We start from the raw sequence: 15,842 nt of genomic DNA on the forward strand, positions 1-15,842 counted from the left end.
ACAAGAATTGATTCAATTCGAAGAAGAGGAATTGAGGCTGTTTACTTTCATCGAAGGGTGTAGTCGAGTTTCTCTACCTTTACTCATTGTTGTAATTGAATTCTTGTGGGTTTTGATAATGAACATGTTTAGCTAGATTGATTAAATCCATTGGAATTTCTTTACTATGTTGGCTTAATATTATATTGTTAGATTGTTTGAGTTAGTTTTGTATTCTTCTTGCTTTCAGTATTAATAAGATAATGCATTATTCATGAGACATTGTGAATTGTGGTGTTTAGATTGTTTTATATGATTGAGAATTCCATTTGGCAATTGGAAATTTGAATAGCAAGAACTGGTTAATAATCACTTAGAGATAAGGATAATTAACTAGCCGGATTAAGAATTAATAAAGCTTAATAGAGGCGGATTAAGGCTTAATGCTAATTTAAGAATCAATCGTTATGAAGAGATTCCAACTTTAGGTTATTAGGTTTAGGAATTTGGTTATCTCGAGAGAGAAACCAAATTCAATTAAGAATTCGTCCATGGTAGCATAATTAGACTCATCAATCCTTATCTTTTATTTGATTGCCAACTAGTTTAGGTTTCCTTTGGGTTTGCTTTCTTGTCTTGGTTATTTCATTTATCCATTCATTCCTGCATCTCCTTTAGAACTTAGCTAGTAGCTATTAGTTTGTTTAGAAATTATTCATCATTCATTTTAGGTTAATATAAAAAAGAATAAAGGAGTAACTCTGGGCTTTCAGTTTCCCAAGGAATACGACCTTGATACTCGCCATTAGTGCTAGACTGCATCGATAGGTACACTGCCTTAGATTGTAGCTGCATAGATAACAACCATTAATAGCCAACTAGTCTAGGTCCTCTTTGGGTTTGCTTTCTTGTTTTGATTAGTCTCTATGCTCATTCATTCTTGCATTACACTTAGAATTTAGTTTTCCGTTATTAATTTTAGGCTAAATAACAGGGAACGAAGTAGTAAGTCTAGGATTTCACTTTCTTGAGAGATACGATATTTTTAATACTTGCTGTTGTGCTAGGTTGCATTGATAGGTTCACCGCCTTAGTTATAGTTGCATAAGCATATGCGCGTCAAAGTTTTGGTGCCGTGGCCAGGGAATCTTTGTTTAAAAACTAGAGTAAAATTTGCTATTTGTTACTTTAGCCATATTTCTTTTATGTTTCTGTCATTTACTTTTCATTCATTTATTTGTTTGGTTTGTTGCTGACTTGTTCATTTCAAGTAGTTTATGACTAGGAGTTTTAATCCTGCACGAGTAGACCCTCTGCCCGAACTAGAGCGATCCCTCAAGCAGTAGAGGAAGCGATTAGACGTGGAGGAGGAGGAGCAGATTCCTGTCCATACACCAATAGACATGGGAGACGGTAACAACGTCGCTGAACAGGACGATGTATGAGTTTGCTAGACCTTCCTTGGAGGGGACGCATACTAGTATATTGAGGCCACCTGTTGCAGCAAATAATTTTTAAATTAAGCCAAATGTCATTCAGATGGTGCAATAGAGTGTACAGTTTGGGGCTTGCCTAGTGAAGATCCTAATGCCCATATCATGAATTTCTTGGAGATTTGTGATACCTTCAAGATAAATGGGACTACCGATGATGCCATTCGGCTTAGGCTATTTCCATTTTCCTTGAGAAATAGAGCAAAGAGATGGCTACAATCCCTACTAGCTAACACTATCACCGCCTAGAGTTCTTTGGCTTAGAAATTTCTTTAAAGTACTTTCCTCCTGCTAAGACTGCAAAGATGCGTAATGATATTTCTTCTTTTGTGCAATTTGATGATGAGAGCATGTATGATGCATAGGAGAAATACAAGGACTTGCTAAGATATTGCCCACACCATGGTTTGCCATTATGGATGCAAGTGCAGACTTTTTATAGTGGCTTGAACTAAGCCACGAGGCAGATGGTAGATGTAGCTGCAGGTGGGTCCATCAACAGTAAGACGCTAGAGCATGCCTAGAATTTAATTGAGGAGATGGCCATGAACACATATAAGTGGTAGTCTTCTAGGAGTAGACTAGGACTGCAAGGAGTGGTAAACCGGGTAGATTCTACATTAGTCTTGGCAGCTCAGGTGGAGCTTTTAGCTAAGAAGATAGACCAGCTCTAGATGCCAGTCCATGCAGCACAAATTGGCTGCGAGTTTTATAGTGGCCCGCACTACAGTGCAAACTGTAATGCGGGAGATATGTTTGCTTCTTCATCTTCTTCTTCTGCTAACCATGAATAGGTTGATTATATGGGAAATGTACCCAAGCAGTAGAATAACCCGTACAACAACACATACAACCCAGGGAGGAGAAACCATCCCAACTTCGGGTGGCGAAATAACAATACCCAAGGTCCACTAGGATTTCAGCGGTTGCACCAGTAGTAAACCCAATAACAGACTGTTCTTCCTCAACTACCTCAAAATTAGGAGAAGAAGCCCAATTTAGAGGAGTTGATGATGAAGTTCATGTCCACTTTAGAGAACAGGTTTCAGTAGACAGACATAGCTCTTAGAAATTAGCAGGCTCCCATACAGAATTTGGAGAATCAAATAGGCCAGATTTCTAAGATGCTGGCTGAGAGGTAGCCAGGGACTTTGGCTAGCAATATAGAGTCCAACACGAGAGAGCATGTGAATGCAATCACGTTGCAGTTAGGTAAGTATATTCATGGTTCTTCTCCTATTTCTAATAATGATGGTGAATGTACAGGTAGATTCAAGGAGGGAAGTTGAAGCTACCAAGGCGAAGGAACTAGAGAAGGAAGTGGCAAAGGAGATTCCACTGAGAGAATACCAGCCTAAAATTTCGTACCCTACTAGGTTGAAGCAGGCGCAAGTCGAGCAGCAGTTTGGTAAGTTTTTGGATATATTTAAATAGCTACACATAAACTTACCTTTTGTTGAAGCTATTTCGCAAATGCTTAGGTATGCGAAGTTCTTAAAGGAGATTCTTAGTAACAAAAGGAAGTTCGAGGACTTGGCATGCGTGACACTAAATGAGGAATGTTCGGTAATTTTCCAGAACAAGTTACCAGAAAAGGAACATGATCCAAGAGTTTTACTATTCCTTGTGTGATCGTTAACTTAACTATTAATGATGCTTTAGCTGATTTAAGAGCTAGCATTAATATAATGCCATATAGCCTGGTTGCGAAATTGGGGCCGAGAGAGACTAAACCCACTAGGATGAGCATACAGTTAGCTGATAGGTCTGTTAAGTATCCTAGAGGTATTGTAGAGAATGTGCTTGGCAAAGTAAATAAATTTAAATTTCCTGTTGATTTTGTGATCTTAGACATAGACGATGAGAGTAGTGTACCTTTGATTCTAGGTAGACCTTTCCTTGCAACATCTAAGGCAATCATAGATGTTTGTGATGAAAAGCTAAAACTTAGGGTAGGGGATGAGACTATCACGTTTGACTTGAATAATTCTATAAGATAGTCTTTAGATCATGATGATGCTATCTATGCTATTAATGTACTTGATGATGCTATTAAGATACAGTTGCAGAAAATATTAGTTGAAGACCCTCTACAAGTTACTTTGCTAATGGAAGATGAGTATGAGCTGTCAAATGAGGAAGTGTTGGAGCAGCTTGAGTTTCTGTTAGCAAACGAGCCAAGTAATAATATTGATAAGTTTGTTATGATTGATAGGGTAGGTGTGCAGAAGTTGAGGCCATCGCTTGAGGAACCACCAGTCCTCGACTTGAAAGAGCTTCCACAATATCTCAACTATGCATATCTAGATGAGGATAACAGGTTGTCTGTCATTCTAGCTGCTGACTTGACATTCGAGTTGAGGGGGATGACAATGCCCTCTCTGAGGCAGTACCAAAAAGCATTTGCTTAGAGGATTGCTGACGTTCCAAGGATCAGCCGTAGTTATTGCTCATCCAAGATTCTTATGGACGACATCAATAACCTGGCAATTAGATCGCAATACAAGTTAAACCGCACATGCGAAGAGTGGTCAACGAGTCCAGCTAAATGACTTGGGGGAAAAAGAAGCGCAGTTGGGACGCACCCCAACTTTTATTTTGTGTTTTTGACACTTTGAACTTTGGTTTTTGAACATTTTCTTAGTTTTAGTTTTCATAATTCATTTAATTTTCATTTTCAATTTCTGTTATTTATGTATTTTCCAATTTCAGCTCTTGTAGAGGACGCACCGATTTTCACTCCACCAGCCTCGGCGGATGATCAGGGTAGTCTCCACTAGATTTTCTTTCATTTTATGCATTTACTTACTTTATTTTTCATACATGTTATGTACTCGGATTTTATTACTTCAGTTTCTCTTACTTGTACATCCCATGCGGGGTACCCACTTCATTTTAACTAAGGACAGTGTGTTTTAAAGTTTGGAATGGGTCAAACCGTATGCTCTTTTCTCTTTCTTGTGACTTTTGGATGTGTTAGGATGTTAGGATACTATGTTTTCATGCACTTGAGTTATGCTATTTTTGAGCTGATTGACGATTTGATTTATAGAATTGCAGTTACTTTTCTTTGTTGTTCATTGTCCTTGGAAAACAATTAATAGTGTTTAATACATCAACTCCGCCGGGTTAAATCACTGTTACTTAATTGTTTCTAGAGTTTTCGAATTTTAAATTAGAAGGTTGATTATGTCATATGCATGTGTTTCTTAAGTGATGTTTCAATTAATGATGTTGAGAACCAATTGCAACTAATGCTACACTTCAAATATGAGATTTTGAGCTAGTTGAGCATTCATTATACATATGCTCTTTATATTTCTTGCTTGAGTGTGCATTGTAATTGGTATTGCTTCTAGAACTTGCTCTATAATGCTTGTTGAGGTTATATGAATTTGTGAATACCATGAGATGATTTGGGGCAACTTAGGATCCACCACACTTGGCCAAAAGCCTACCCTTTGTGTTTCCATTAGTTAGTCATGTTTGAACATTTACCTTTTTCTTCATTTTATACCATTTCACACTTTACATCTTAGCCTTTTCATTTTATCTTTCTTTTACCTTTATGCTGGAATTTTTGTGATTTGCTCTCTCTTATTTGGGGATTAAAATGCCATTTGCTATGTTGGTGAATTCACTAAATCCTTTAGATATTTTAGATTCTCCCTTCAATCCAAACTATATTTTTGCTCTTTACTTATAAGTCTCTTATAAACTGCCATTTGCTAAATCCATTTACTATACTTTTGCCATTTGCTCTTTGCTCCCTTCAATTCACTAAGTCTCTTATAAGCTACTAGTTTAGTTTTTGTTAAAAATAACAAAATTCTTTATTTCTTATTCTCTTTATTGGATTGATAGTATTTTCGAGCGTTATTCTACAAATTGAGGATTTTAGTGAATATTTTTGGGCATTTAATCCTTTAAACATACATTGTTGTTTATTGTAAGAATTTCCACCATTTTCACACTTCTTTCCCAAATCTCCATACCTCTACCTTAGCCCCATTACAACCTTGGTAAAGACCCTTCGATTTTGGTATTCATTTGTTCGCAGTAGTGAAGATAGGATTTATAAGTAAGCTTATGGTAAGCGGGTTTTGTGCATTTGCTTTGAGAGATTTGTTTCTCACCTTATACACATTTTGAGTTACTTGAGTGATCCCTGTGAGGCATTGGTTTTTGATGTTTGTTATTGAGTTATTTTTTTAAGTTATTTATGCATTGATATTATCTCCATTCTATGTTAATAATTTAAAACTTGACTTACGATTGAGTTTCTTTTGAGATGTGTTGAATGCTGTTTGTTGTGGCCTAGAGGCATGGACTATGAGGACTTGCTAACTGCATTTTTTATGAGTTGAGTTGTTAATTGCTTGAGGACAAGAAAAAGCTTAAGTGTGGGGTGATTTGATGTGCATAGTTTTACACATGTTTGCTTGCATATTATTGTGCATATTTTTAACATTTATTGTGTTTTTATTCCAAGATCATCCGTGTTTGGTGTCCTTTTGTATTCTAGGAGATTTTATATGTCCATTATCAGTGTTTGAGCAATTCTAGATCAATTTTGGGTGAAAACAGATGTAATCAGAAGCGTTTAACCTTGGGTTGACTTTTGGGAAGTTAATATGCCCCGTATTGGAGCCCGTGTAGAAATTCCAAGGCCGTGTAGCTTAAGCACCTTGAAGCAACATGGTTTTCGAGGATAAACGCCCCAGAGCACGACCTGTGTTGGCTAACATGGGCCAGAACACGCCCATGCTAGCATCAAGAGCATGGCCGTGTCGGTGACACGGGCCAGAACACGCCCTTACTCGATTCAATTCATTCTGTCATTTGGAGACCAACACGGCGCGGACACGGCTTGTGTTGAGGGACACGGGCCAGAACACGCCGTATTTGCACATAGTATAAATTGAACGAGCCAAAAAGAGAAAAAGGGAGTTCCAGATCGAGGATTTTGACTCTTCATCTTCTGTTGTAATTTTGCTAGACGTGTTTTCAGGCATTTTCAGGGGGCTTCCAGGAAATTGATTCCACCTTGGAACGTCAGATTCGTGATATGGGTTTTGGATTAAAGATTGAGGAGGAGTTTTGGAGCAAATCAAGAAGCAATTCTGGAGTTCAACTGCAGTGTAAATCAAGGCTTTGAGTTGTTCATCCAATTCTAAGAAAATGCTTTATATGTTTCAATTTCTTTGTTCTTTCATTGTATTTGAATTCCTATTTGCTTTAGACATGAATATGTGTAGCTAGATTGGTTGAACCCATTGAGGTTCCTTGCTATGTTGGCTTATACTGAATTGTTGAGATTGTTTGAGTTTCCTTGTATTTTTTTTGCAATCAATAACATAAATCTAGTTTTCGTTACATTGATTGTATTGATTACTATTCATAGAATTCTTTTAGCAATTTAGAAATTCTAATTGAGTTCGAAAATTTAATTGCAAGAACATGTTAATTTTTACTTAGAGGTAAGGTTAATTAATTTGTCGGATTAAGAATTAATAAAGCTTAATAGAGGTGGATTAAAACTTAAGGCTTACTTAATAATCAATCGTTAGGAAGAGATTCCAACTTTAGGTTCTTAGATTTAAGAATTTGGTTGTCTCGAGAGGGAAACCCAAATTCAGTTTAGAATCCGTCCACGGGTAGCATAATCGGACTCAACAATCTATTATCTTTTGTTTGATAGTCAACTAGTCTAGATCCTCTTTGGATTTGCTTTCTTGTCTTGATTATTCTCTCTACTCATTCATTCTCGTATTACACTTAGAATTTAGTATTTAGTAAATCTAGAAACCTCCGTTAATAATTTTAAGCTAAATAACAAGGAATGAAGTAGTAACTCTAGGATTTCACTTTCCCGAGGGATACGATATTTTTAATACTTGCCGTTGTGCTAGGCTGCATCGATGTGGGTAATCATGAGGACACTATTTCTACTTATGGCATTACTGGATTTCTTAGGGAAGTATCATCATACTAGAGATGGATTCGTAAAAAAAACTTTCTAATTGTATATTCCCTATACATATAATATGGATATATTAAAAGTAAGCAATACAACATATCAAAGGTCCACATAGTTCTAGTCCAGTTTTATTTAGTCCAGCCCGACTTTACCATCCTTAGCCTAAATAGACTATCAGTTGCATGCAAGATTGATGTTTTAACATGTAGTCTAGATGAGTCAAATTTTAATTAGCATGGCAAATATCACTTAAATCTAATAAAATTTTATTAGTTCAGGCCAAATCTACCATCCTTTAGCCTAATGAATTACCACTTACACGCATGAGTCAGATTTTTAAGCCTACTGTCTATGTGGGTTGATTTTAGTTAGCAATTACATCAAAATCACATATTTTCCACTAATTATCATAAAGTATAAGAAAAACAAAAAAAATAATAAAGTAAGAAAATGAAAAGAAAATAAAAATTACAATTCTCTTACAACTATTAATAAAAAAGGCTACAACAAACTAAAAATACAAAATTGGGCAAAATTGGCGATCTTGGGGGTTGAACAACTGATCAGTTGTATGTAGAGCAAATCAGCTATACATAGTGTCGATTGGTTGTGCACATAGCCGGTTGGCTGTGCAAGGCTCTCGATGGCTCTACAGTCTAAATTTTGATAGTTTTATTTGATTCAGTGTTTTTAAGCACTAAAAACGCCTAGAAAACACAAGTTGCTCTTTTAGATTTTCAACTTACCATTTTTTATTATCTTTTATTTTTTTTCTTTTCTTTTCTTTTTTACAAATCTGGTTGTACGAGAAGCTTCAAATACTGATAATCTTAAGAGACATTGACAAGTATAAGCCAAAGCATGTGTAAGTTCGCTCTATTGCCTTGCCTCGAGGTGATGAGAACTAGATTTCTTGGATAAGGGCATTCTAGATACACTTATCCATTGGACCTGCTCATACTTTTGGTATATGGCGGTTACATCCCTTTGCTTGTGCTATGAGCATCTACCTTCTACATACCTTTTAGGCTCTATCGCTAATATGGCTAGAAGCAACTGATCCTAGAATACCCTCATAACTTTGAAGGTTCCCCATCGAGCCAAGACTTTTTTGGATAGGATTGAGAGGCTGTGGCCTTTTCTAGCATGGAGCGATGTTGAAGGCGACTTAACCATAAATGACAACTTCAAGGCTTGGGTTCAACTTCATACAACCACTGCACATAGGTTCTTAAGGTTTAAGAGGACTCGAGAGCTAACTGCTGAATCTAAAAATGAAAATGCAAAGAGGAGAAAATGAAAAGGCTTCTATCATTAGATCTCATAGATTTTGCTTTGGATTTAGTTTTGCTTTTCCTTTTAGTAGTGCATAAAGTAATAAACAGTCATATGCATGTTTGATAAAAACTCTAGACAATTTTATTCATTTAGTAAAAGCCCAAATGGGTACATTTTTATTTCTCATAATACAACTCCTATTATTAGCTAGTCCTTTCAAATTTTCAAGTTGAATATTTTCTCTCTTTATTGCCTAAATTCTTGCTTGACTAGCCTTTTCATGTTCTCAGATTAGCAGGCTATCTTTTATTTATTAGTTTTTCTTTTTTTATATATAGTTTTTCTTGAGACGATCTAGATTGATGAGCCCATAGAATTCATTCCTTTCCAAGTCTAAAATCTTAACAGCACCTTGAGGCAATATTTTCTTTACAAGATATATGCCCTCCCAATTAGGCTTGAATTTTCCTCTAGGATTGATCACCATAGGCTTGTGTGCTTCAACATTAAATGACTAGCTTTGATCTTTCCCGATTTTACTTTCTTGTTGAAAGCCATGGCTACCATCTTCTAGTACAATTGCATGTGATACAGAGCATTCATCCTCTTTTCATCGATTAAAGCTAACTGTTGATACCTCTGCTCGGACCACTAATACTCTAGTATGTTAGCTTCCAACATAACCATCAAAGACTTCAATTCTAGCACAACTAGTAGAATCGCTTCAGTCCTATAAACTATGGAGTATGGTATTTGCCTCATTCAATGTTCGCTCAGTAGTTTGATATCCTTAAAGCATGAAAGGTATTCGAAATAACCAATCCTTGTGATTCCACACCATCTTTGAGAGTATCTTCTTCAGGTTCTTGTTGGCCACTTCAACTTCACCATTTGCTTGAGGCCTGTGCGAAGAAGACTATGATGTTCAATCTTGTATTCCTTCAGTAAATCTGCCATTTCACCCATGAATTGTACCCTATTGTATGTCACAACATGATGTGAGACCCATACATACAAATCAGGTTCCTCTTTATAAATCTGGCCATCCGCTTTACCTGTAAGATAGTGAATGACACACCCTTAACCCATTTAGAGAAAGTAGCCAATCGCCATGGCTATGAACCTATGCCTATTTGATGGAGGCCTTATCTCCCTAATAATGTCAATTCCCCAAGCTACGAAAGGTGAAATATACGTCAGATTGTTAAGTTCAATCGGAGGCAAATGACTCAAAACACCATACAATTGGCACTTACAATATTTCTTTACAAAGGCTATGCAATCCTTTTCCATCGTCAACTAATAATAGCCTTGATGCATGATTTTATTGCTTAACACTATGCCATTAATGTGAGGCCCACATACCCCTTTATGCATTTCTCTTTAGTAAAACATATGAGCTAAACACCTAAAGCTATTCTTCTTTATAGTACTCTGTCGTGGTTGATATAGTTCCTAGCTTGAATCTATAATGCTTACCTATCCTTTGCAAATGCTACTTCTCGATACTCTCTACTATCTATAAACTTTTGTAAACTGTAAAACTGAAGCTTTTCTTTTAGGCCCATCTAAATGTCCATAATCTGCTCCTGACAATAGCAAGGCACTTTGAATTTTATGATTAACAATGGCTTGATAAAAAACTGCACGAATCTGCCATTCGGTTCTTGTCTCTAAGCAAGTGTATGAATGAACACTTAGAGAAATTATTGAGATAGTTGACATATGGTTTCAATCTCTCTTCAGTAGCTTGCTGAATCAATAGCACATAGTCCCCATAGGCCATCAATTGCTTCGCTCTTGCCACTATGGCCGCTTTTAATCCATATAAACATGTTTTGTACTCTGCCATCCTATTATTACCTTAAAGTCCAATCACTTGGCTATTAGTAGAATCTCTCCTTCTAGTCTGATCAAGACTACCCCTAAGGTTGCACCTCTTATATTCACCGCTCCATCGAAGTACATCCACCATTCTTGGATCTTGATTGCCCCTAGATTCTCATCAAGAAACTCCAGATCCCAAGGGTTGTCCCTTTAATCACGTTTTATGCTAGGAATTCTACTATAGCCCTTTCTTAGACCACCTTCTTGGTAACATACTCGATGTTGAATTCCGTTAGAAGTACTAACCACCTACCCAAATTTCTCAGAGAGATGAAGCTTCGAATAGATACTTCAGTGGCTCTATTTTTCAAATTGCTTAATCCTATAAGACTGAAAATATTGTTTCAACTTTCTCGTAACCCATATCATAGCCAAGCAAGTCTTTTCTATGATTGTACTTTGACTCACAAGGCAAAAATTTCTTACTGAGGTAATAGATCGCATCCTTTACACCATTAGGCTCACACTCTGCCACCATTGCTTTTACTGCTTCCTCTTTTAGGGCTAAGTAAAGAATCACTGGCATCCTATCCTTTGGCAGTTTTAGCACCGGCGGCTTCATCAGGTATTCTTTAATCCTATCGAAGGTTTTCTAATATTATTCATCCTATATAACGAGTTAGTGTTTCCTCAGAAGTTTAAAAATAGGATCACAAACTATTGTGACCTTGAAGATGAACCTGATGATGTATTGTAAAGCCCTAGAAATTCTTTGACCTCGTCTTTGTCTTTAGTGTTGGCATTTCTTAAATCTCCTTAACTTTATCTTTATGCCTCGTTAACTTACTATGTGCCTTAGCAGCTTCCTTAACGTCATTCTGAACATGCTCTTCTTCAGGTTAAGCCTTAGGTTATACCTTTTTGCTTATCCTAGAAACTTATCTAGAGCTTCGAAGTGCCTTTCCCTTGTTTTAGATTTGACCATCATATCATCCACATATACCTCAACCTTCTTGTGTATCATTTCATGAAATAAGGCAGTGGCTGCTCTATGATAAGTTGCTCTTGCATTCTTTAATCCAAAAGGCATTGATGCGCGCTATCAAGTAATAAAATGATAAGTAAGAATATCATTCCACTAGGGACCTAATTGTGAGTACTACCTTCAATCATATACTAATATTTAGTAATCAAGATGTTATTTGGATGTAATTTTATATTTAAAGTAAAATAATCTTGAAAACGAAGATTAAAAGGATTGGTAAATTTATCAAAGATAAAACCTATTTAAGTAGTGAATCTTCCTAATAAGTTAAGTATTTCATAAAAAAACAGCAATTAATTCAAATCAAGAGTTGAGTTGGCATTCCACAAAATTAGGTTTAAACCTTTTTCAAGTGATTAAACCCCTAATTCCTAAGAGGAGGGAGAGGAATGTCTTCTTAAACCCACTCATTTAGGTCATGCATTAAGATTAAGGAATTATCGAACCAAAGAATCTTGTAGATCTATTTTTAGTATCCTAATTAATTCTTAATCCCTAAGATGTGATCAACTCATAAAAAGTTATCTCTAATCAGTTTATGAAAATAAATCTCAATCAATACGTCGACTTATCAATTGAAATAGATAATGAAGTAATCAAGGGAGCAACACAACTCATAGAAAAGATTAATTGCATTAACTTTGAATCAACCCATACAAAATAAATTAAGGTTCATCAAAACCTAAATAATAAGAAATTAGTTCCTAGACATTACAATAAAGGAGTAAAGATAAGGGAAAGAAGATCTCAAACTAGTCATGGAAAAGTAAAAATGACAATCTTCAATCTTGACAAACAATGAAGGAAAAATTGTTCTGCCTTGAAAACAACCAATAAAAATCCTAAGAAATGAAAGGAAATTAAGTTCTCTAAGTGTTTCTCTCTCTAGAAATGGAGCTATGATGGAACTCCCTTAAGATAACCCTAAAATTTCCTTAAATAATGTATTTTTATGATTGACACGGGGACCACACGGCCGTGTGACGTCCTTAGCTTTTCATATCTTGAATATGTTTCTCCGTCCGTTCTTTACTTTGTGGGCTACTTTTGGGCACCTTTGAAATCGAATTGAGATTTACGTTCTTCATCATTTGTATCTCTTGAAAAATAGCTCATTTTAGGATTTTGAATCACCCTAATCAGACATCTGTAGCTTTAGATAAGGCTCAAACACTGAGATTGACCTAAACAGAAATGAACTGCACAACATCTGACTTCGATCTAAGTGTTCTCTTCCTTAGCAACTTAATATGGAGTTGAGCCATTCATAAGAATTATAGCTTAGGAAGTCCTTTAAAAATTTTATGAAGACACTTTTCAATTGTGGACCTATAAGATCATGAAAAACTGCATTGAACCTAATGCGATCAAATATGCATAATGCTAAAATTCACTTGTCAGTCTGCCACGGGGAGCACATGGCCGTGTGGGCTTCCCCTGCGGACCCTTCATGCAATCTGCCCTTTTTCACAACTCACACAGGAAGGCCACATGCCCATGTGGCTTCTCATCTCAAACTGAATTCTGGATAAATATGCCTTTTCTTTCCCCAATTCTCATACTTTTCGATTCCATTTGACTCCTTGACATGTATTATCCTCAAAGTGCCTAAAAGAACTGAAAATTAAGTTTGAACAAACAAATCAAACTCAATTGAAGGTAAAATTAATATAAAATAAAGCTCAAAAGTAAGTGCCTTTAGCACTTATCAAATTCCCCCACACTTGAGCAATTGCTTGTCCTCAAGCAAATTGAATAGAATCAAAAACAAAGAAATGATAAACTCTCTCTCCAACAAATAGAGTTGGAGACTAGCAGACTAGGAGTTAGAGGAGGCATGTGCAATGATATTCTTTTAGGGCCCTAGGAGCCAGATGCTCTCCTATACTGAGTATGTAGCTGCTTTGCCTTTACGATTGGTTGGCCCAGGGGTGGTGCTCCTATAGCTGGGACGTCAAGGTCGGCCAAGGGAGGTTGAAAGAGGGCCCGGGGCTAAGTGGTGGCTCATCTTCAACTTTGAGTGCCTAGCCGAAGGGCATGGTAGTCGAGGACTTTGCTACCCCGCCTTTGGCTATCATCTTAGTGCCTCATGGTAGGCGTATTGCCTTAGTGATGGCCCTGATTGACATAGATTTCATGCCATCCTATAGCCATGCAGGGACCACTCATGTATGTCTTCTAGTTGGTGAACTTCTTTTTACTACATTTTCAAGGTCTTACCGATATCTTTGCTTTACGTGCAAGTGTCGCGGTAGTCTGTGGATCAGCTCTACTAGATCGTAGAGGAGTTTTAGGCACTCGCCCTAGGCTGGCACGCGGACTATTAGGTATGTATGCATGTTATGGATGTTATGTGTGCATGATTGATGTATGAATGTTTTGCCAGTTTTTGACTTCTTGCTTTGGGTTGGGCTGAGCACTAGCTCTAATAAGAGAGGGATGTAAAGAGCGTACGGATCACGAAGATGTGGTGTACACCCTTTATGATCGAGGACCTATTTGAAGGGCCTAATCCCTTACCAGTTGATCCTAATGCTCTCGGCCCCAGCTACCGTTAGGCCTGCTGCCTAATTTCCTTGTCTTTTCCTACCTTGCGTTGCTGTTGCTTTACTTTCTTGTCCTTAGATATAATTTTTTATTATTTTGCACAATGTCAGTATAGCTCATTTGTCATTTTAGGGTTTGACATAATTCTTTTCATTTTATTTGCTGAATTTGATAATATTTGTTGTTGCTTCATCGCACTGTAGTTTCTACTTTTGCATGTCACTTTGGATTTTTAGAAAAGGAACTGCACAGTCTAAAAATAATACATAAAATTATAAAATGGAAATTTTGAGAAAGGATAAATAAAACGAAAACCATACACTTGGGCCAACATCATGGCCTCACTGAGGTTTGGGCTAGATAATCATAAGGCCTTTCTATCAAGTCATAGCAAATTCTGCCCCTCGAGTAGAAGGTGAGATCGCGCGAGGACAAGGGTGACCTAGCGCGGGCTAAGTCTTGATGGCCCTTACCTATTTAACTCTAGGTGGCCACTCTCCTTTGCTTCAACCATCATATCATTATTATGAGTGAGATTATCAAAGATGTTATGCAACCCTTATTGAAGCGGATTAAGAAGAGTTCATGGGCCTTATTGGAGCCGCCTTTGGCCAGTCTGAGGTACCTTCGAGATGTCAGCCTTGATTTCCCTTTCCTTAATGTAGCCGTCAGCTTTTGGGATTCTAATGCTCATGTGTTTTGGTTTGGGACCTCTGAGGTATGCCACTTATTCGAAGAGTTCTCGTCCATCCTTAGCTTCTACCTAAAATTGAATGATAGGCTTATTCTGGCCCCTTTGGAGGTCTCTTTGCTTCATGAGGTTTCCAGCTTCTATGAGCCAGGGATGCCCGTCATTTGTAGCCACGTCAAGGGACGTGGTCTCAATCTCTCGTCTTTTTCTAGTCTTCTGATATGCATTGTTTTACACATGTTTGTATGCCCAATTACTTCCATTTTTGTGCATAGTTATCTTCTTTTATACTAGAATCACTTGTGTTTTGGTTCCTTTCATGTTTTAGGTGATCATCGATGGCCATTATTAGTAGTCGAGGGAGATACGTGCAAATACGGAACATAATCCATCTAAATTAAGCAAAGGCTACCATTTCAAGGTTGAGCACGGCCTAGACTCTGGCCGTGCTGACCCATTAATATTTTACCCTCAAAAGTTTCCTTTAGGCACGGTTTTTGAGGCCACCACGGCCTCCATCACGGCCCATGGTGGCTCAGCATCGGCGAAGGCACGGGCAGGGAGAAGACCTATTTTTTGGGACTCAGAGGTCCAGCACGGCCTGGACTTCGTCCGTGTTGGGGCTTGACCACGGACGTGCTGGGACAATTATATAGGCAAAATTGAATTATTTTGCTAGGGTTTGATTTTTTAACTTAAGATTTCACATACACGCATGAGCCACCCTTTTTCAGACTTCGATATTCGACTTTGGGAGACTATTTCACATATATTGAAGAATGGATTCCAATGGTTTAAGCATCACATTAAAGATCAAGAGTGGATTTGGAGGCATTCAAGAGGCAATTTGAGGTTCATCATTCAGATTTGGGGATTTAGGGCTGTTCATCTGACTTGAAGAAGAAGGGTGTATGTGTTTTCAATTTACTTTTCTGTATTTGTTTCTCACTTTATGTTATTTATTAGCATGAGTAGCTAGAATTGTTGAACCCATTGGGGTTC

The 15,842-nt window shown here is 37.2% G+C and overlaps 1 non-coding gene across 1 annotated transcript; it reads right to left on the reverse strand.

Annotated features, from left to right (window-relative positions):
- Window positions 1-1,774: 1,774 nt before the first annotated feature.
- On the reverse strand, window positions 1,775-1,881 carry LOC112533741. The gene has a single exon (XR_003078075.2). It is a non-coding gene; the product is annotated as a small nucleolar RNA R71 (small nucleolar RNA).
- Window positions 1,882-15,842: the final 13,961 nt, after the last annotated feature.

This window comes from Ricinus communis, chromosome 6 (genome assembly GCF_019578655.1).
Source record: "Ricinus communis isolate WT05 ecotype wild-type chromosome 6, ASM1957865v1, whole genome shotgun sequence".
Lineage (NCBI taxonomy): Eukaryota > Viridiplantae > Streptophyta > Magnoliopsida > Malpighiales > Euphorbiaceae > Ricinus > Ricinus communis.